This window comes from Siniperca chuatsi, linkage group LG17, assembly GCF_020085105.1.
Source record: "Siniperca chuatsi isolate FFG_IHB_CAS linkage group LG17, ASM2008510v1, whole genome shotgun sequence".
In the NCBI taxonomy this organism is placed as follows: Eukaryota; Metazoa; Chordata; class Actinopteri; order Centrarchiformes; family Sinipercidae; genus Siniperca; species Siniperca chuatsi.
This window is the reverse complement of record NC_058058.1, coordinates 17,959,862-17,984,127: the sequence shown is the minus strand read 5'-3', so window position 1 is coordinate 17,984,127 and position 24,266 is coordinate 17,959,862. Positions and strand designations below refer to the sequence as shown.

Sequence of the window (24,266 nt, the reverse complement as noted above, 5' to 3'; positions counted from 1 at the left end):
GTTCACATACCCACGAGTTCCTGGAGGAACACACACACACACACACACACACACACACACCGTTAGACCAGACACTGGAGTGACTGCCAGGAGGATTGGTTGAGACTGAAGGTAAAAGAGCAAAAGGAGAGAAAGAATGGTGAAGTAAAAGGAGGGACAGGAGATATACAGGGGAGGGTGGAAGGGTGTTGAAAATCCACTTTTCCTTTAATGTCTCATTTCTCTTGCCATCATCTACTCTATTTGCCTTTTCTAATGCATAATTAATTAACGACTAGTAAGAAATTAATTTCCTGGATGTCAGGGGTTTTGTGTAGGCTTACCTCATCTTTTACCCACGCTGCACATGAATTGTGTTGTTGTACGTGTCTGTGCTCTTATGTTGCACGCTGGAGTGAGCGTGTCCACGGCGATCCAGGTGTAATTGGGTTAGTGACAAGCAGGACAATGTGACACCTGCAGGTCTCAGCTGTGCCTCTCCCCGCTGAACTGGCCTGGAGTCAGCTGGAGCTCTGTCATCTGGATGGGCCGCCGATGAAATGGCCATTCTGGGACAGATCCAGGGTTGGAGGCTCCACTGGGCACGAGAGAAATATCAGTCTAAATACTAACCCCTTTAGCTGGACAGAAGCAACAATACAGGACAGGGAAAGAGAATATGTGACATCTATCTTAAAAAGTGTGACAGAATAAAACCGATGTAAAAAGATGTTTGGGGCAATTAAGCAGCATTTTTTTTTAGACTCACTCAAATACACATTCAAAAATAAAGTGGAGCATCATGAAGACTGTTAAAAAGATAAAGTGATGCACAAGATTTAAGTGTGTGAAATGCAGTTTGGTGTTTTGCATTTACTCGCTTTTCCTTGTCTAGCACACTTAGATAGTACGGCTGTCACTTTTTATTCAACATTTGAACCACTATTCGAGCGTGGGGGAAAAAACTTCTGATCTGAGTATCTGATCTCTAATGATTCATCCAAATTCAAAATTAAGTGTATAAACATAACAAGCCATGACTCATACTAAATGTACTGTCTGTCTGACATTTAGCATGCCCGGTCACTCTGTCAGTAAGCCAGGCTTTTGTTGTTCTATTTGTTAATGTAGAATGAAGAAAACTAGCAAGCCATGCAAAATGGATATAACGGTGAACCATCTGAGAAGTAATGTGAGGAAGCATTTTAGATTCAACAACAATTTTTTGGATTGAAATTTGTGGATTAGGAGGTTGACTTTGAGTGTTATTGTAAAACATTACTTAGCAGTTGTGAAAAACACCCTAGTGTCTTCTGATTTTTCTGAGACTTCTTTACATCTCTTGCCCATTTGAGATTTGTTGGGTAATGTTGAGTGATGGGTAAAGTTATGTGAAACATCACTTCATGATCCTATGTCAAAATACTGTATTATCAAGTAAAACCTTGCTCCCCTGTTTCTTTGTTTAAATATTAAATGGAAACATTAATTCCAGCATCAACAGGAAATAAACCAGGTATTCCCAAACAAAATTCTAAAAAAAAAAAGATGTCCAGGATTTTGCATAAAATCATACAGAAACAAAGATATTCATTGAAAGCTCTGTGCTTTTCTCGGAAAGGCACCTCACACATACATGCAGCAAATAAATGCTGCTGGCGTGTGACAGTTTCCCGGATGCCCTCCTCCTCTCATCAGGCAGAACTTGTGATCACAGACTGATATCATCACACAAACGTCTCCCTGTCACATCAGATTTCTGCTGCTCATGTCTGAGGACTGTCTCTCTAGGCCCGAGTGGCGGCAGACCATGCTAACCAGCGCGACGCCATCGGAAGCTAATAAATCATCTGTGGTTTTATTTCAGATTTATTCGGGCCGTAATGAAGACGCGACGGGCCCCGGGCCGTAACCGACGGCGACAGGGTGACACTGATGAATGGCTGAAGGTGCGTTCTCTACAGTCGTAAGGAGAGGGAGGACTGTCAGGCTGCGACGGTGCGCTGTGTGTGTGTGTGTGATCACTTGCACTCCAAGGATCTGTTAGATCACACAATAGGCGTATAATAGCCTATATAGCGTTACCATCAAATATAATTATTACTCTTAGCAAAGAGCATATGGATCCTAGTACTAGAAAGCAGCATCATTTTTATCATCTTCATAAGTTCTGTCATTAACAGTAGCACCACCAACATCTTCATCACCACATTATTAACATTACCGCCATCATAACCATCACCACCAAAATGCAAATCAATGGCAATAACTTTATCACCTATCATCATCACCACAATCATCATCAGCCTTGTTACCGTTACCACGATTATCTTTATCATAATCATCACCAACATCATGAATGTTCCTACAGACGCAGTCATCATCATTAAAATCATTACCTACATATCACGATCACAAACATCACCATCATCGCCATTAACTTTGTCAAGGGTTGATCTAACTGATCCAACTTTTTCCTTCCCATCCCTCAACCGATCCGGTGCCAATGCTCCAAATATTAATCAGTATGACTGAATGAATGTAACTGGAAGCAGAAACACTGAAATTTTATTAAGACATTAACAAAGCAACTGTCATTATCATTAACGTCATCATCATCATTACTAACAACATCAAAATCATTGCATTTAATTTTATCGTCATCATCCTTATCAAACCTCTAATCGCTCCTCACTGTGTATGCATTCCCATCACTCTCTCTGTGTTACTCTATTACACTGACTGTGTTTTGATAGCGTGCTCTTTCTGTGTGTCATCACAGTCCTCTCTGTCAGCCAAGGACAAATCGACTGAGCCAACTCAATGCTTCAAGCCTGGCAGCTTCCAGTCATCTTGTCAATCAATGAATCCATACGAAGCTCGTCTCACCCAGTCCTGACACAGTATGGCACAGCACTTTTTGAAGAGCACAAAAGAACATGGATACATCATCATACACAACACTGTGGCAACAATATGACAGCAAGTTTGACTAAGTTCTCACCCAGCACTAAAAAAACACTACTGGAAATTGCTGTTAAAGGAATATTTCACTGAAAATCTGTCTTTTGAGTATCAAATACTCCTAAACGTATATATAGCTTGCTCCTTCGCAGAAGATGGCAGCTCTAGTCAGCTCTAGTCAGCTCGAATCACATCATTTACAATTATATTCCATTACGACGGTGGACCAATGTGCTTCTCTCACCACTGGTTAACACCGCTAGTTGTAGATGAGGATCCTCCGAAGCCACACCCGCTCTCAGCCATGTTTTTTTGTTTACGCTTGACGTTGTGTACCTGGAACGCATGGAGGTCAGAAATCGGAAATTTCAACTGGGAAATTCCGACCTCCAACGTTGAGTGAAATGCAGCATTACTAGGAGTCATGCAACACATCCTCAAGACACTGTGAGTAAGTGCTTTTCAATAAACCATTTAAACAGAAATTCAAGTTAAAATAATTTATGAACGAATCCATTATAAGTTTGGGCAATGTCTTTCCTCTCTTAACGCAAGAGAGATTTTGTTAAAATAATAATGTTGCTCATGCACTGTTGGGTACAGTTGATCTCAGGTAGAAGTGTGAATATTATTAGTTCCACAATGGGGTTATTAAAGCTATATGCACATATAGATTTAATATCCATAAAATGTGCCTTTACCACAGTGTAGAAATACTCTGTTAAAGTCCTGCATTCAAAATTTTACTTAAAAGCAAAAGTACAAAACAGTACAAGTACCAAAAGAAAGTACTCATTATGCAGAATGGCCAATTTCAGAATCATATATATTAAATCAATGGATTGTAACTATGGATGCATTAATGTGTAAGCATTACTTTAATTTTGCAGCTGCTAAATGTGCGGCTAATTGTAACTACTTTATATACTGCTGAGTAGCTTAATCTATATTAATACATCATAATTTATTAGTTCATTATATTTTGTATTAGTAATTTGAATCTGCAAATTAACTAGTAGCTCAAGCGGTCAGATAAATGTAGTGGAGTGAAAAGTACAATATTCTCCTTCAAAATGTAGGAGCATAAAGTAGCATAAACTTGAATTACTCAAGTAAAGTACAAGTACCTCAAAATTTTACTTAAGTACAGTACTTGAGTTAATGTACTATTTCCACCAGAGCTGAGAGTGGAGCTTCTCATAAACCCTGAAATGCCAGCCTCGCATTTTAGTGTGGATTAGCAGAACAACTTTTGGCAAAAAAATGACAGTTGGGGCTGTAAAATTAAGAAGACAACTTTCTGTTGCCTCTACCTCTCTCTGTGATCACTCATAAATGTCAGTATATCACTACATGTAGTAATTTGTTTGCCTTGGTTAACAGGTAGAATTTATGACCAGTAATTGCAAGACTATTGAATGCTTGTTTAGTTGTCTGACAACAGAAACAGAAAAATATGTCAATGAGAACAACAAAATCAAAAAGACTTCAGTTATTAAAACAGTATAGAAGATGTAACGAGCTGACACTCAGCAGAGTAACCAGGCTGCGTATGTCCCACTTCCTTTATGGTTTACCTACATCCTTACATTTTTGGACAGAGATTGTAAGTAAAAATGACCTGAAAATATTAGTGTGGGTGCAAGTCATTTTCACATATAAACTGTGTTTTCAGGTTTAGCTGGCTTAGTGTGGAGGTAGACCAATGCCTGCCTCTTCCCTCCCAAGTTGGTTAAGAGACCTTCACATCAGGCATTTGGATTTTTCAAAGCAGGAAAAGCACAGGGGATCATTAATGATAGCTCTGTTCCATTAAGTGTTCCAGTAAGCCATGACAGTGAGCCAGCATGCACAACACCAGTACCCTAGAACTAGCTCACCTAAATGGAATGCAGCCATATATGTTTATACATTTATATATTTATTACACCTGTACTTTTCCTGCTATGACATGCCAAAATGTCTGCTGTGAAAAAGGTCTATCATAGAACAGCAGAGGAGGGCAGTTGTTGCAATGTTTTTGACTGGATAAAGTAACCTTCTGCACAGCCTAGCTAGTTTAGCCTGCCGGTAAATCGTATTCTCAACAACTGTAGACCATAGGCCTTTTTCACAGAAGACATTTTGACATGTCACAGTAGGAAAAACACAGGTTTAAATGATGGCTAAATTCCATTTAGCTGCTTCAGTTTGAGGGTCCTGGTATTGTGCATGCTGGCTCACTGTCACACTGTTATGATTTACTGGGGCAGTTGAAATAACAGAGACATTGTAAACATTATCACTGACACAAGTCAAAATGTCTGCGATGAAAAAGGACTATTTGCAATGAGAAAATTTGAAACATTTTCTGTTGTAAGATAAGCAATTCCAAGCCTTTTAGTTGTAAAATATATTTTTGGAGTATTGAGTGAATATTTCACAATCAGAAACAGAGGGATGTATTTTGCAGCTCTCTGTGTGTATAATGTTGCACTGTACTGTGAGTGTGTCTCTCTAATTACTGCTGTTTGTCCATGGTGAGACAACATGAAGGCATTTGGCCTCTCCGGCTGACAACCACCATGAAAGGACAGATAACACACTCCTCCTTTACACAAGACTGGCACCATCTCTCTCCTTCCATCTTCATCACTTCCTCTCACACACTCTGTTACACTCCTTCACTCTGCCTTTCCATCCCCTTTCTACTCCTCTACAAAGCTGTCACTCACTAGCTGTAGAAATCTCTTTCACAATCTCTTATCCAGTTATCTACCGTGTCTTTCACCACTCTGTTCTCCACATCTCTTACATCCACATTTCCTATCCTCTGCCCTCCTGAGTCTAAATGAAAAGTTGTCATCTGTTCACCATATTTACATCACAGTAAGGTATTAGCATACCCTGTGGGTCTTTAAATTTAAGTTTTAATATGGGTGACAAACACGCTTTCATACACACATAACAAAAGCACACACACCCCTATAAGTGCACAGAGCCAGTTAATCAGAGCCAGCTTGAGGCCCTTCTCTCCTAACAAACCTGAGGGTAATTAAAGAGCCCCTGGACACGGGTGTGTCTGCGAGCTGCTTCTAATTAAGCCCCAGTGAGCTGATTTAGCTAATTAGCTAAAGGCTCGATGTCGGACACCAAAGCATTCCAGCCCCCGCGGAACACAGGAAGTTACAATGCTCCTACATCGTCCCTGGCAACACTTTCATTTCCTGGGGCATTAATCACCAGAGTTACAACTGTCGCCATAGTGACCGCCATGCAGGAATGGAGGTGGGGGGTGCAGCTGCAACCCTGAGGGTTAGAGGTTTGGACCACTCATGTTTAAGCTCAGGGACAATGGGACCAATCACATGCTGAGTTCACAGCCAGCAGATAGGAAGAGGAGGGGCTGGAAACATACAAAACAGTTTGAGAATCGAAGTATGTGACATTAACATTTTTCTCATCAAATAGTGATAAAACAGTTATTATATAACAAACCCCTGCATGATATGGACAATAACTAGTCCAAAATCCAAGTTGTATTACCCTGTATGTTTTAGATTAACCATTCAAAGTGGTGTTAGCTTGGCTTTTCCAATGTAAAATGTCAAGCCACTTTTGATAATTCATTACTCCATTCACACGGAGCACATTTTTTATTTATTATTTTTTGGTCTGAAAGGGTTCAGTATGCTTCAAACAAACTAGTTTGTATGACATGTCATTGTCATCCAACCACCTATTAAGTGTTTATACCTGTTCCTAATTGCAACACTTGAAGGCGGGGTGAGGCGTGAAACGTGATGAAATAGTACATATGTGGCAAATGGTGCACACTTTCGTTCAGTCTCTCAGACATTCATGATTTTGAATTGGTTGGCAATTGGTTGTACATGCAAAAAGTGACGGAAGTAGTTGTGTCCAGAATGAAAAAAGACCAAACCCTGCCTACTTTCACATCACCGCACACCTGGCCAAATGCTGTGTAAAGATTTAAGTTTAAGTTTACAAAAATGTACAGACACAGCCCTCTCAACTGCCCCATCAAAAATGGGGCATTAAGATTCATATCAGTAAGTAATGCCAAAGCCCAGGTCAACCTGTTGTCAGCAAATAATAGTGGTCCAATGTTGTCCATTAAATATAAAATGTATACTTTAACATTTTATGCATAGCTGTAGGATTACTTGGACTATAGTAAAGATTTGGTTTGCTTGTTGTGATACTGCTTAAGTTTATTACCATTATTAAAAGCACATCCAACAAAGTAGTGTCATCTGCATCATGTGCAAAGGTAAGGTTAAACGGAAACAAAATGTAGAGAGACAGGGGTAAATGCTGTTCTCATATAAGGATTATTGATCCTGATTCTGATATCACAGACAAGAAGACTTGGTATTATGAATTCAAGTGTTTTGTAAGTCCTCCCGGAAAACAAAAACTTCCAAGAGCGGATACATCCCAGAGTAGATGTTCAACTCATTTCATCTGCCTCCTCCTCATTTTCATCTCTCCCTCTCTTCCTCTCTTTAGCTCATGTCACCAATAACTCAGCATCCAACTTCATAGCTAGAGCGCATCTGATCCCCATTCATTTCCGCAGCGGGAGAGGGAGAGCTGGCGTTGGCCACTAAGGCCCTGATCAATCATGATCTAGCACGACAGCTTGTATTAGAGACGGAGAGATGGAGGGATGGAAAGATACAGAGGAAAAGAGCGGGGGAATATAAGATATTCAGACATGGATATTTCTCTTTCAGAGATGCGTGTGATTTGTCGACATGACCAGATGTGATCAGAAGACGGTCAAAGGAAAAAGAGTGAAAGATGAAAAAAAAACATCCCCAGTCCTGTTCGTTATTAAGAGATTAAATCCCATCTCTGACAGTCTTGTCAGTGCAGGAGACAGAATCGAGCATGGCCGGTAATTTGACTAGTTCCCTATCTCCTCACTGCTCAGTTGGCCAAAGACAGCCAGACGACAGTGTGTTTAATATGCAAGATGTCTCTTCCTCTATCCCTCTAAACTCTGTACCATCACTACCATCTACCTCGCTTGTGAACACTGTCATGGCTACCTCAGAGACACGCACTCACAAAAATGTATACACACACACACACACACACACACACACACACACACAGCCCTGTAAAATTATACATTTTCAACCATTTGCATCCTCACCAAGAGGTTTTGACATCCCAGGATATTGACAGATGAAGGCTTGCAGGTTCAGGTCCCTCATGTGTGTTAGCAATATGAATTCTCACTTTTAAGATCTAGCATAGATTTTAGCTTCTCTCTCAGTGAGTGTGTGTGCATGTGTGTGTGCATCTCCACTGACAGTTCCTGTTAGCCTGCTGTGCAGATCCTTCCAGCACACCCACAGTGAATCCACTCATGCCAGGTGTTATTTTAACACTCACTTTTGGAAGATGAACGAGGGACGTTTTCCTCCTCGTCCTCCCATCACACACATTCTCATCCCTTGTTCTCTCTTTCCTCCCCAGTCCCATCCCTCCAGTCGGAAAAGCCTGACCCAGTATTACAGTGACATTATGGGGCCACTTACCGCCCTGCTAAAATAAACCCCAGTGAAGGAGGCATGTGACAGAACGAGGTTACAGCATGGCGTAGCGCAAATTAATCAAACAAATAAACGAGGAATTTAGACTTAAACAGGGAGGATCTATCCCTCCCTCCCCTCTTTCGTCTCTTCTCTCGTCCTACAGCTCCTGTGTTTGTTCTCATCTAGACTCTGAGACACACAGACACTTGCAGATTAAAACACGCAAACGTGCAGACGCTCATGCACACACATTAATGCACAAACAGCAGCGACCTGAGCAGTCACTGGTGATGTAGTCTCCATAGTGGCTTCCATCAGACCTGTTTGACATTCATCCAGTTATTCATTCCATTTTGTGTCAGCTGGACCTTTTACAAAGCTTTAGCTTCTTCACAGTCAGGCTGTCTTTGGCTGTGGACCAGATGTCTGTTGCTGCTGGCGCTCATGTGTACCGAAAAGCAAGGCTAACCCATAAAATACATTTCTTAATTCAAAGATTTCTATCCAAATTTTAGTCAAGCAACCTATTTCCTATCAGTCCTGTCAAACTTTACACATTTCAAAGCCTACTCTGTCAACAGATTGTAAAATAGCAAGACCTATAACTGGCATGACAACTGTAGCATCACTAATGAGTTCGCTGTTCATGTTGCGTTCTGTTGCATATTTTTTATATCAATGTAAAGCTCATTGCTGCTCCAGAGGCTCCTGACTTTAAGGATTATTGTATTTTTGCTTCTGTAGTGTACAGTGGAAGCAGTCACAAAGATATAGTATCAAAGGCTGCTAGTTAAATTCAAACCCACAAAACCACAGTATCATAGCCGTCTGAGTCATTTTTAGCAACAAAAACAAGTGTTGCGAGTATTGTAGTGATGACATATCTGTTTTATCAAATGCATTTCAGAGTTCTACCTTAAAATACTTTCCCTGTCTCAACATGAGGCTGCAGTGGTAGGTAATGGGAGGAAAACATGTGGCTTTCTTTAAGGTGTGTTGGTTTAAAATTTGCCTAAAATGCATGCAGCTCTTTACCTAGCTAACATGTTCACAGTATGAAATCAACCTACCAAGGGGTTAAAATGTACAAATGTCCAATTTAAACTTCTAACCATATTTAAAACCTCAACTGCTAGAAGATTTTTACCTATGAAAACCATGTAAAGGAAGTATTGAGGATGCATTAATAAAACAAGTCCAACAAATTAAACATCAAAATACTTAGTTTGTCCATTCCCTCTACAACAACACATATGAGCATTTTCTGATCTGACAGCCCTATTAGCAGGACAACCTAATTTGCCTATGCCTTCCAAAACCGTTACAAATCAGTTCTATGATGTGACAATTCTATAGTTAAAGTTTCATTAGGTTTAGGCACAAAAACAACTGCTCGGGTTTAGGGAAAGATCATGGTTTGGGTTAAAATAAGTACTTTGTTAAGGTTATTTTGCTTGGCCCCAAACACCCCCGAAACTCATTATCTAAAGATATAGTTACTCTAGATGGCATTGCTCTGGCCTCCAGCACCACCGTAAGAAATCTCAGAGTTATCTTTGATCAGGATCTGGTCTTTTAACTCCCACATAAAACAAACTTCAAGGACTGCCTTTTTTCACCTACATAACATTGCAAAAACGTTAACGTTAACTATCTTATCTTAGGCTAATAGGTTGTGCCTATTTTGATTCTGTTATCTCCTTGAGTTAACTCTTTTTCCCCTTCCTTTCACAGGTAAGGAGACAATTTCACAGTTTCCAAATCAAAATAAAGTGAAACACTATTATATCTCAAATCACAACATTGATAATTATGAACCAAATGCAGAATAAAACAGTGTGACACTTCAATTCAGTTCAGTTCAAAAAAGGGAAGAAAAACACTCACTCACACTTTATCAACAGTCCCACCATACGCAGCAGATCCTCTCACTGCCATGATGAAGAAGAGTTCTTAAGCAGTGTTCAGTGTTCAGTGTTCAGCTGTGTCATTTTCAATGGAAGCCAGTGACATGAAGCTACAAACTGACGCCCGACACTTGTCGCTGGGTGACGGGTGTGACGCGCTACAAATCAAAGTTGAGCTGGCCTCAACTTTTTTCAGCGCTCCAATGACGCGGTGAAGCTTCAACCAAACATCTGATTTTGTTTCACCAGTCCCACTCTCTGTTCCGTTCCATCTAGAGAAATGGAAGAAAAACGTATTCTTGCTGTTAGCCAGTTCCCAGTGCTATTTAACCCCACCCTTTTTTACTGCAACATTAACAAAAATAAATGCACCTTGGCAGAGGCTGGCTACGGGAGCACCAGGTATGTAACGTGCATTTTTAAATGCACAATGGCTAGCTGTGATACTGTGTTATTTAGCTACGTTAGCTGACGCTATGCTACGTCAACGAGCGATTGAGCAACACTTCAATGGCGACATTGCAGCTGGCCACGCTTGGCCATTTTGTAGCTTTGGCGCCGGTAGTCTGAACACAGCATTAGAAACAGTCCGTGGGGTGGCTCGCCATCTTGTGTCCTGTGTTTGTGTGTGTGTGTGTTGCCTCCCCACACACCACGGAAGAATCTCCACTCTAACATCAAACTTCAAACAGGAACAAAAAACCTGACCTGTATAACAGGTCATAAAAGGGCTTGCAATTACTGTGAATCCTGATATTACTGCTACGCAGTTCAACCAGACCCAAAACGGGACATAGAGGCACCTTTGATCTCACATCATCTTTTTTACATGTAATAAAACTCAACCTTTTTGCACTAACACAATGTACATTCGTATTTGGTTTCCTTAATAAAAAAATATATAATAAATATTAACTGCCAAACAGTTTGTGTTTATGGCTGTCTCCACACAATCAAGCACAAATATTCCTTGCTAGCATTAGTAAGTGTAACTTACACATCACAAGCAAAGTTTCAATGAAATGAGTAGAAACTCACCAAAACCGCTGTAGTTTATTTGAATAAGGTCCTCATGAACTTCTCACCAGGTAGGTATTATTTCCCAGGTTCTAATCAACTCTTCATAAAAGTATTTCATTCGTTAATTCATCTGCTTCTCTTTTCTGCTCTCTGCTCCATTCTGAGCTAGCTAGCTGCACTATGGAGCAACAAGTCCCTTAAAGGGGAAGTGTCACTACAATTTCTTATAGGCATAATTGTACTCAAGTGTATAATTGTAATTATTGTCAAACCGTTTTTAACTGGCTCTTAATTAATTAAAAGTATGTATTTTGACTAATTAACTTATGTATGCATTTTAATTAAACATTTATATTTATTCATATCATGTTTTAATGTGGGTTACATTTTCCTTAATTATTTCTATTTTATTTTCTAAAAATAAAACCTAGGCTTTTTGACTGTAAGAACGGCTTGAACCCAGAAGCACAATTCAAAGACAGAAGGGTTAAGATAAAAGTTCATGTTTACTAGGCAAGGGTCAAAACAGGGAGGAAGATCAAAACAGGCAAACTTATCCAAAAGGGAATCAGGCAGGGAATCAGAAGTCCAGGCAGGGGATCATGCAGGCAAATTCAGGCAGGCAGAACAAAAGGCTGGAAAGCTAAGGCATAAGCACATACACAATCTGGCAGGGAATGAAATGGGCCAGTATATACTGCAATGCTGATGAAGGAAATGGGAAACAGATTAGCAGGTGGGCAGGGAAGGTCTGGTGACAGGAATGGCGGGAAAGGGGTTACTGCAGGGCAGGAGGGAGTGGCTGGATCTGAAATGACAGGAGAGTTCAGATACAAGATACAAGATAGATTTATTGATCATTTTACAGCACATGGCTGTATAATGAGATTGTGTTTTGTAGTTCCTTTATGCTACTAAAAATATTTTTTATACAAGATAAGATAGAACTTCATTCATCCTGAGGGAAATTGTTGAGCAGCAGTTGCAGTACAAAGTAGGAAGGAGTGCAAATATAAAATATCAATAAACAGATCCAAAATCCAAAATATACACAATGCCAAAAATATCAACAAGGCTAACAGTAAGGCTCGTTAGTTGCTTATATCTCAAGTTGCTTCTTGGTGAGTTCCAAATGAGAAGTGGAATATAGCTATGTATGTGCAATATCAAATCTCAAGTACAGATGGTTAGTATGTGGCAGGGAAAAACAGAGCAGACAACAGAATGAATACTAAGAGCTAGCTGGAGTTGTCACACTGGCATCAAATCCACAGTTGCTCTAAATGGTTAAAAGTGATTCAACTCTGTATCTGTCCAAATAAATATAGTCTCATAAACTCAGGAGTGGAAAAAAAACACCCAACAATAAAATGGGCCCAGAAGTGTGATATGTATCTTGATATTTTTAGAAAGGTGGTATTTGATTTTTCTTTTTTATATCAATATCGACTACAGTCTCTCATTCTACAGTCTTGGGACAATTTTCTCACCACAGTCAGGAATGCAGAGTGACACCCAAGTTTGTTGTAGCCAACTCACCATATTTAGATTTCCTCTCTGCACTGAATATGCTGTTAGCTTTGATTAGGCTACAAAACCGCACTTGTTTCTTTTTCATTATTTTGCTGTTATTGTGTGTTTTATATATATATTTTTTTTTACAGGTGAGGTCCAAATACTTTTGTATTCAACCCTTTGCTCCAGAGAGTTGCTCTAACAAGTGTATCAGCTGAAAGCATTAAATGAACATGTTATGTTTAGTGTATGTTACTTGTCCTGCATCGTTTACCACTACTGACCACCTAGTTTTAATAAAAAGAATAAGAACAAAAGAAAGAAACTTGCACATTGTTCAGTTTAAACACCAGTTAAACACCAGAGTTCATGCAAACATTCAATCACATCTCAATTCAGTCATCTATCAACACTTTCGGATTGCTCCCAGTGTTACACGCTGGTTACTATAGCAATAGGTCCGAGGCCCATTCTGCATGCAGGCAACATCTTGATTAATCTTGACGATGACAGTGCGACTCTTGATGGGGACGGCTCCACATTGATCCGTAATGAAGCCATTGAGCCGCATGACGAATGGAGGAGAAGGAAATGTGTGAGCACATGATTAATGAAATAATTAATTAAGTAATTGGATTGACTTAATTATTTATTCCTCAATCCTTGAAGTCAGAGAAAAGTTTGATTGCATATTCAAATTAGGGGGTGCAATGAGGTGAGCTGTGTTCTGCTTTTGATTATCAGTCAGTGTTGCTCATGTATACAGATCAAAGGCATCAAGCACAAATGAGAAAGTATCTTAGCCAAATAAACTTCAGGGACACATTTCAGGGAAGTTTTCCACTCCCAGAAAGCAGATTTCTTCACATGACAAAGTGAAAGTGGCTTCCAAAGTTTTGGGATGATTTGTTGTTTAGATGATCAGATTAATGAACATCTGGGCAGTTCGTCTCATGAGCTATTCAATTTGAGCCAAACACAATTGTTTCAGTTTTTCATATTGTTAATAATACAGATGATTAACTATCTCAATGAAGAGTTAAGTCTGTGATCTTATTCCCACATGTGACTCCCAATACGTCTGGAAATAGATTTTTTGATTCCACGTAGTCTTTTCCATCTGCTGCCTGCTGTTGCGGAGTGTGTGGGATGTTTCCTGGACCTGCTGTCAGGACTGTGAGCCTTTCCAGGGAAAACATCCAGTAATTTTGGATCTTCTTTTAAAAAGCTGGCGTGGTCTTCTTCCATGCGTTTCTGCATATGTCACCCCTGGCATTAGAGCTTTAACTTCACACTAAGCTCACATCATAAATAGACTGACATAGTGGTGGTTCGGGCCAGCTTGGTAGCAACCTTAAATTTACAGCTATTGGATACCAAAGCAGCTCATTCTGCTGACTGCATGTCTGCAAAGCCCAATCCACGCTCTCCTGCTACACATCTTTTTTATCACCTTGCAGTCTCTACTGAAACATTTGAAAGTCTAATAAAATAAGTCAGAATCACAGATGTCTTTTTTACAACTTTTTATCCTGGGAAGGACTTTGCTGAGTATGCATACTCTTTTTTTCAGCTATGCCCGCTACGCTTCATAGCCCTACAGTTAGACATACCTACACCTGGGAGCTGCACACTGCTGCCACAGTAGTCCACCGCTGGCCACTATCACTGGCAGAAAAAAATAAAACTGTCTGAATGCTATTTCTTGCATTTCTGCATACAGTATGCAAGAGTTAAATTTACTATCCTGGTAACTCTAAGAGGCTGTTAAAGATACGTCAGTCCATGTTCTGTCTGTCTTGTGTAGCTAAAGTTTAGACCTGTTCAACTTGGAACATACACCTCACAATGTATCCAGGAGGAGACACACCATTGTAAAAAATAATCAGAATTGATGCAGGTAAATAAGAACACTGATTCTGCAACATCCGCAATGATGTTTTTTTGCTTCCAATGGCAACATTATTTTTGCATGGCAACTACAGTATGGTTAAGGTTAGGGAAAGGTTGTGGTGAAGGTGTAGTTAAGGTTAGCCAACTAAAACACCTGGTTATGGGTAGGGAAAGATAGAAAATAAAAAGGTTAAAGTTAACAGGACGCACAAGTTGGACATGCTACACACCCATCCACCACCCCGGCCTCCACACTTTCCATCCTCACTACATAAAGGGCATGCTACTTCCTGTGTTGGAACAAATTGTTGATTCACTATGGACATTATTCATAGGGATACTGCACTGTGCAGGCACATTCAGCAATGTTTCCTGTGTAACCACAAACTAATGAGGTAACTGTAACCTATACAGACACCACTAGACAGAGTATTGTCTTACTGCCTTTAAAATTTATGTGTGGTTGGTGATGAACATGCAGTATCCACCAACAATCCGGTCCAGCTTTCAAAATAGCACTTTTAAAGAGTTGAGCACAAGATGTAAATAGAATGAGCAAAGGAAATGGCAGCTCGAACAATCATGTAATGTTATAGACTAACTTGCAGAAGCTTTTGTAACCAACACTTTCATATGAACAGGCTAAATTTCATTCTTCAGCAAGTGTCCTAAAATGAATCCTCTAATGTTTGTGTACAATTGTAAGAGCATCTTTATATGTGTCTATGAGCCTGCGTGTGTGTGTGTGTGTGATACGTGTGTTTGAATATGTGCATGTGCGTGTGTGTTTATATGCAGCGTGTGCTGGTCTCCCTGCGTCCTACTGGAGATTATTGTGCATCCATCAGTATGCCGTTAAGCAGTGGCCAATGAGGATATGAAATGGATCTCACTTTGGGGCTATCGCTGATCAATGCTCATAAACATTTAATGTCATAATCAGCCATCAGGCGGCACAATAACACATCAGCACTAACAGCTTTGGACGGCAGGATGGCAACACACATGTATACATAGACATACATGCTCATACACAAATACATACACAGTCTCACTTCTTTAGTGTAACATCTCTGGTGCATTGAGTATGTATATTTTTTGTAACACAGCTATGGAGATGGAAACACACACACACACGCACACACACATTAGATAGCTTGCCTCACTCACCATTAAACAAACACACACCATCAACCATTTAGGCACTAAAAAATGTGTGTGCTCAGAGTGTGTATGATGTTATGCTGGGTGAGAGATGAAAGAGAGAGACAAGGGGAGGGTGGTGGGTGAGGAGGGGGGTATTATCGGGGAGGGCTTTACAAAGTAAGCCAATTTATACAAGGTATTCCGGCTCGAATTAGCGGCTAATGACTCTATTAGCTTTCATTTTTGCACCGAGGAGATCTGCCTGCATAAATTAGGGCCCAATCATTGGCAAAGTGTCACGGCCAAAGGACAGTTTATAAATACAACAGCCAGGCTCTGTCAGCCGCGCCGGGCGCTGATATAGATGTCTCTGCAGACTTTGTCGTTGAGCGCAACAGACTTGTGCCAGTCAGACGGTGACAGGGGACCGTGGGGGCCCCAGGGGGGGCTCTCTCGCCGTCGTCCCTGAAAAGGTCAACTTGACGCGGGCACAGCCCATCGACCTGCACCCCTGTCGGCTCCGCTGATAAAAATCAGATAAACTTAAGACCACTCATCGATCCAGGTTATGGAGCCTTAGGCAAATGTTGGCCGAGCTCTCCTCCTCCTCTTCCTCTTCCTCTTCGCCTGTGCATATGATTACACACAAGCAAATTAAAATGGAGGGGTAGGGGGATTCTTTTTTCTCTGAGGAGACTAGGGGAGAGGATGTTATTAAGAGGTGAGAGGATGAGAAGTGGGAGTAGGCACAGTAAGATTAATCGCAGAAATTTGAGCAGAGACAGGGAAATTTCATTAACTATGAGAGCACTTGTTAGAGCTAAATGGTCAGAGAGAGGTGGGAGGTGGAGGGGGGTAAGACAGGCAGGATCTCAGAGGTGGAAGAAGTGGAAAAAAGAAAGACAGATTTACACTTAACATGCCCATGCAACTTATTACTTCCTTTTCCACCCCTCCAAAAAGCAGCACAGATGCTCTATTCCCTAATGTCTTGCACTCCATGTATTTCCTTTAACTGTAAAGTCTGAGATGGTTACAGAAAAAGAGATGAGGACACAACAGATGAGTGAGAGCGGCTGTAGGAAAGAGTGAAGGGGCCCTGCAACAGGAAGGATACAGAGCCGAGCAAAGGGCTTGGAGTCAAATTATTGAGAAAAGACCAAGCACAGACTGCTGCAGAGAGACAGAATTAGAGCAAAGCTGAGGGACTAATACAGAGGTGTGGCACATCTGGCTGGCAACACTTTCGCCTCAGCAATCACACCACACATCCTCTGCAGTTTCAGTCACCGTCCTCTCTCACCATGCTTCTCTTGCCAGGCTGGGTGTCTGTCTGCTGCCCTCTGCACCCGCACTATCTTTTCCACACTTCCTCCCTCCATCATTTCTACGCCTTCCTCCACAATCACACACACACTTGCGCTGTCTCACTGTCTCTGTGTCTCTCTCAGGAGGATGAGCAGTACAGCACAGGGCGAAGAGGTGCTGATAAGGGGACAGGAGTGTGATGCGAGCAGGGGCCTATGACCACAGATAACGCGCTTACGTGTGTGTCTGTGTCTGTGTGTGTGTGTGTGTGCGTGTGAGGCCCATAGTCGTCAGGGTGTAAGTGGGAATGATGGGGGTAACCCCGTTATCAGCTCTGTCTATGTCAGCAACTCCATCTGGTGTCGGCTCTCTTGCCAGTGTGTGTGTGTGTGTGTGTGTGTCACTATAGGGCGATAGTTGTCTGGTGAGCAGGAAGTGCAGTCTGGGTCAGACTGGTGACACATGCAGCACAGCCTTTAGTGTCTCTCGTTCTAGTATTCTCTTGCTTTGTGTGTGTGTGTGTGTGTGTGTGTGTGAGCATTAGCCTAATCAGTCGAGAAGACAATTAATAAAGGTTTGTATTTAAGCAATGTGTGGTTTGTTTAAGAAAATATATTACTTACTGGATCATTGATGTTTTTCAGCCTTCTTTTTCTGCCACCACTACATTCCACATAATATTTTCCTATGTTTAATTTGCACAGTTGCTAAAGTGTTAACACGGTAACAATCCAATCAGTTCTCAGGATAATATGTTACACATACTCTCAAATAAATTAGCTGCATAAACAATATATGCAACTTAGTAGCATATAAAAGGTGCCATTGTGGATGAAGATGCAGGTGATGTTAGCAGCAGTGGAGGTGAGTGAGTGTTGAGATGAAGCCATGATCCACAGCGTTAGTCATCTGCCGCCAACTACTGGTGGAAATTTGGAACAGCAGAAACTCACACTGAATTTGAAAATCCTCTTCTGATGCTCTTCTCTCCTCTGACTTCTCTCTCTGTAAAATCTCAGCCACTGTAAATACAAAATAAGCAAGTACGAAGTTGTCACATGTTGCGAAACAGCTTTTGTTCCTATCAGTGGAGGATTTACATGCAGAGGCAAAGCATCACATTTGATAGATTTATCCAGGATTTATAGGGAAAGAAGCAGTGACGTTTTCATCTAAATTCATAAAGGCTTCAAAATGTTTTTTCCGCTTTATTCAAAGCAACACATTTATATTTTACTAGAGATTAATATTAAAAAAACTAAAGTTATTACTGTAAGTGCAGTAACGTCTGACACTTTAGTCTTTAGTCTTTTGGATATGACCCTACATATTTTTGAAAAGAATGCAAATATTTTCTTTAGACTCTGTGGGAGAGTTCAACAACAGCTTTCAAATGACATATGATGCTCATATTTTAAAATGTCACTTAGTCCCCTTTCGCATTAATCCCTCATGTTTGTTGTGTAATGGTTTGCCATTCTCTGCCAAAACACATTGCATCAAAATCAGAGCTATTTATCTGACTACAGGATATTACAATAAAAATAAAGCTTGTTCTTATGTATAGTAACAAACTACAAACCCAAATGAGCACTGCTAATCTCTTATCTGAAGCAATTTCACCTCTTTCCACAGCATAACAACACATAGGCTACCACAAAACACCTCAGATGGAACACAAAAAGTAGACTATCATCCTAAATGTATGTATATGATGCAGAAAAATGATTCATATGGACAAATCCTGATATAACTCATAGGAGATAGGTCATTATGATTACACAGAGTGCTCCCTACTGGCCATTATCATTCAAGTGCATCTTTACACTGAAGGACACAGCAAACCCAGTTTGGCTCTGACACTGTGGTACAATTGGTAGCTTTGTGTGTTTGTGTGTGTGTGTAATGGAGACACAATCCAGCTTTTTTATTTGGAAGAAAAACAGAGAACGCACTGAGTATGGCAGAGTGAGCTTTTAAGGACAGTCTGATCAACAGTACATTAATAGTGAAATAACTCAATGCATCTGACTGTGTGTGTGTGTGTGTAACCATGAGCGCTGAGAGCTGAGTACGTAAGTAGTAAGTTGCAGTGGACAGTAAAAGATGCAAATAGGCTCAATAAAATATCTGTTATTTTTAAAATCTAATATCGATGATTCAGTATATAGCCTCTCAATAAAACGTTGCAGTAAATGGCTAGTGGATTTATCTATAACCATAACCTGACCATAAGGTTAAGTGTTCCTAATAGTTATAAATGAGAGGCTGCCCGTTACTTTTGTTTATTGGCATGCTTTCTTTAGGTCCCCTCACTGATTCCAGTAATATAACATGTCGCTCTCACCGCGCTGCAAAATGAGATTAGACTCTGACATGGGCCCCGCATCATCCGCCGACGAGCCCGCACTATGAACTCTTCACCCGGGCACTGCACGGCGGCGAGACGACGCATGGAGGGGGAATATCCAAGCAGGCAGTCGGCGGCTGCGCGCTCCTGGGAGCTCAAGGCGCGTTCTTCTATTCCTGCAAAAATTATTCATTCAAGTCTGCCATCTACCGACGGAAAAACGCAACGACACCGTCAGATGTGAATGCTGAGAGTCTGTGTTCCTTGTCAAAATACTATAGCAATCCTATAAGGACTCAGTTGTGGGTTTACTAAGAATCTATAACACTGAATGCTATTTTTTAAAACCTCAGCATCACCATAATATCATTACAGTATAATATGTCTATTATGTACAAGTATTTGTTGTACCTGTGCAGCAACCAATGTTGAGTGTATAGCTTATCATAGTAAGTATTTTGTATGCCCTATGAATTGCCTCTAAAATGTATTACATATCTTTAAATTGTTTGAGACTGTCTTGTGTCTGTAACATGAAAACAGCCATGTTTCCTGGTGGAGGCCTTGAATGACAGCTACAGCTAAAATATGTGCAAGTGAGCCGTGGATCAGATTTACATTCTGGTCACTGAAAGTAAAACTGTGTATATAATATCCGAACAATAGGATTACTTCAGTAATATCAGACTGCTTGATGATATATGACCATAATAAAGAGGCTTCTAATGGACAACTGGATACCGTACCACCCCCCTTGATTTGTAGATAGATAGATAAATAGATAGGACTACATACATTCAGTAAAATACCCTACAACATAAACACATACATACAGTATGTGTACAGAAAACAGAAGGAGCTGCAATAGTAGGAGTAACAGGGGGCCATTTTATTGGACTGGTTTTATTGCTCTCACTCAGGACTCATATCCTGAGTTTAACAGGGCTGAAGGCAAAAGGTTTTAAGTGTGTGTAAGTGTGATGTGTGCATGTATGTATGTAAGAGAGAGAGTGAGAGAGACAGAGAAGAAAGCAGAGAAGGTGGGGGTTACTGCCTATAACTAGGGTTTGCATATGTAGGCCAAGGCCACATTATATTGGACTGAGTTGAACACAGTAATGTTGGCCAAAGACTGTGTTACTACTACTATATATATATGGCAGTAATTATATATATATATATATATATGGCAGTATTTCACCTTCTTATTGAAAAAATATATCACAGTAATCACAAATTTTACACTTCAAACTTTGAATCAATGGAAATGAAAAGATTTCAGAGGGAATATATAACAAGGGAGGAAATAACCAACAGCCCATAATGTAAGCTGTCATCCCCATCTCATTCTGCTCAAAAAATGTTTGACATGAGCTTTTTCACCAGTTCCAACATCACAATATTTACATATCGTGTTAATAGTGTGAGGCATAGTGTTTCCCAGATGGCCTGAGATGCATCTTTGCACTGGATCATTTTACAGTTTGTTTATAATGCCAGCAAACAAAATCCTCCTCCCGTTATTCAATCCATCTGAGAATGGACACAATCACTTTGAAGATAGAGTGACACAAAATCATTGCATTGTTTCATCCTGATATCACTGTGCAGTAATGACGGTTATGTAAGCTGGGAGCATTGCAGAGTTTGTGCTCTGTGTCCTGAGTAAACATGAGCTATGGCTTTAATGCTTTTTAATGGTTGTATGTTATCTTTTACATTCCATTTGAATGGAATTCAAACTCTTTATGGTTTTGAAAATTTACATAAAGGGGGTTGAGTAGGTCAATCCTTTGCCTATATTTTCTCTGAATATTGCTGTTTCCATGTGGTCAAATTGCACACAGAAAATACCTTTGCCCAGAGCTTAGTGGAGGGAGGTAGGCTTGTAAATCGTTACAGACAAAAAGTCTGACTTTATTTGAGGTTTTTAGGTATTTGCCATGAAACTAACTGAAAAGCAGAAACTGCATGCTGATGATCCCTGTTTACAGAGGCTTCTTCCTCTCAGTGCAGGAATTTAGATACTGTCCAAGGACAGTTTACATGCAGAATAAGCTTTGCTGTGTCTAAACCCTTATAACTGCAGTTTGATTAATACCAAAACACTGTAGGAATCTATGAAGTGAAGCTGAATTCTGTATCATTTCTTTAACATTCATTTCATTGCATTAGCCCTTCACAAGCTTTCTGCCTGATTGATATATCACATGCATACATCAGTGTGTGTATTTTCATCACACATTAACATGTAAAGTATATTAGGCTCTAAACCTGAGAAAGTGCAACATTCAAATAAGATTAGCTTCCCATGTAATCAACTTTATAAGCAACCAGTAATGGAGATTATGGCGGTGATTATTGTGATGATGATTATGGAAGAAGCACTGTTTTCTTTATCTTACTTTTCTACTTCTTCTTCTTCTTCTTCTCACTATTATTAATTAATATGAATTAGTAGTACTGACAGAAAGTACAAGGTGCTTCACAATAGGCCTTTTTTCACAGCAGCCATTTTGATTTGTCAGAGAAAGAAAAGCACAGGTGATAATAATAACATTAGCGATCAGTCTATTCAAGTGTCCCAGTAAGCCATGGCAGTGTGATAGTGAACCAGCATGCACAATGCCAGGACCCTGAAACTGAAGGAGCTAAGTGGAATTCAGCCTTCATTCATTTTATTATTTACGCCTCAGATTTTCCTACTGTGACATGTCAAAATGTCTTCAGTGAAAAAGACCTATTGTATCAAGATAGATTAATAAAACAGAAAGATAAGTAAAACATGGAAAACCTAAAAATAATTTAAAAAAATCAATTAACATCTAAAGTTTAATTAATTCACAAAATAGCTGGCAAAGCAACAAAGATTTGAATAAAATGGTAATAACATACCTTAAGAAGATATAGATGCAGATTCATATAGGGCCATAGTTAGAAATAACAAAAAAGAGAGAGAGAGAGATTACTGTCCAAAGATCAAAAACAAGTATGCTACAATTAAGTCAAAGTGAAACGATGAAACGGATATTTCAGCATTTCCGAAGTGGAGGATGTACCGCACTTTGACCTGTAGATGGCAGTAGAAGACAAACAGTGGCGGCCTCCCTCGTCCACATGACAGGGTGGAGCGGTGTTGTGATCAAGTTCCCGCTACGCAATAATTGTGCCGTAATGTCACATTTTGGTTACCGAAACCTCAACACAGAGACCTGGAGATCAACATTTAGAAAGCGTCCACACTAAATTACCGCTGTAATGCTTTGATAGCCAAGATAAAACTGTGATTAGGTCTGTTTTAATAGGAATGCATCAGTGATTTCCCACATACCTCATCATCAACATTAACAATACAATACAACAATACACACACACACACACACACACAAAGGACTAAGACACTCACAAAAGTTCTGTACTCGAGCAAAGACAATTTCAAACGTGTTTACTTGGAGTAGCCTAAATGTACTTCGTTGGTTGATGATCAAATTACTTTGGCATGCTTGTATATCAATTCATCTCTGCCTCGCTTTGTGTTTCAAATTGATTCCATCTAATTCTATTACAAGCTGCTAAACCTGCAACCGTGATCATCTGCATATAAAACTATAATTGACAATCTTCTTGGCTGTCGTCATATTAGGGCGGGTTAAATACAACGTGGAGGCGCGCTTCGGGCAAACTATAATTAATATGAACTGTTTACGGCGTCGACGGGGCCACGTTGGTTAATGGTGTTGTTTATTGTGTTGCAGGAGCCCCGCGTTTCCGGTGCATCAATCCTCGTGTCAGTGCCTGGGCCTCGGTGTCGCCGAGGAGTGATGGCCGTGCGGTGATTATAACGGAATAAAAGGACGTAATGAAGTGCTTTCCGCCCCGTTATTCTCGTGTGCCCGGCTGCTGTCAGCCACCTCCACGCTGCCTTGATGAGCCACTCCTCCCCCTCTCCATCTCTCCATCCCATCACTGTGTGCCACATCTGGCTGCTTGTTTTCTCTTTTTTAATTTTTCTTTCATATAAAGTTCATATGAAGTTGAATCGTTTAAAATGTGTTTACACTGTGCTGTGTGTGTGTGTGTATGTGTGTGACATTTATATGAACGCCCTCCTTGTGGTTTCTGTTAATATTAACATGTCTTTATTTGCCATGTTTCTATATTTGATGTGTGCACATAGCTGTGTAGCCTTTGTGACTTGTGTGCACATGAGAGAGAGAGAGAGAGAGAGAGAGAGAGAGAGAGAGACTAATGGAACAGGTTGTTGGTGATTAATTGAAGAAATAGAGAGTTGATTGTAGTAATTAAACAAAACAAGGTAAAGCAAACGACTGGGCTGCCATCTGGGCCCCGCAGGCTGAGAGCACATGCATTTACCCACTGCCAAGCACGCCATTTATTTACCCATATAAAGATGCTAGGGGACCGGCTGGGGCTCACTGTGCTTGTGTGTGTATGTGAGTGTGCATGTGTGTGTATGAGCATTTTTGTCAGCAAGAAAGAGAATTTTATTCATCATATGGAAATGTGCATACGTGCACGTGTAAACTAATGTTTTGTTTTCAAAGAGGGAATGACTACTTTAGTGTCTCAAATGGATATGTGTGTGTGTGTGTGTGTGTGTGTGTGTGTGTGTGT

At 40.3% G+C, this 24,266-nt stretch overlaps 1 long non-coding RNA gene across 1 annotated transcript; it reads left to right on the top strand.

Moving 5' to 3' along the window:
* The first annotated feature begins 1,823 nt into the window (after positions 1-1,823).
* On the top strand, positions 1,824-23,587 carry LOC122864051. Its single transcript, XR_006375139.1, has 3 exons — positions 1,824-1,928; positions 2,762-3,394; positions 23,387-23,587. It is a non-coding gene; the product is annotated as an uncharacterized LOC122864051 (long non-coding RNA).
* The last annotated feature ends 679 nt before the right edge of the window (positions 23,588-24,266 follow it).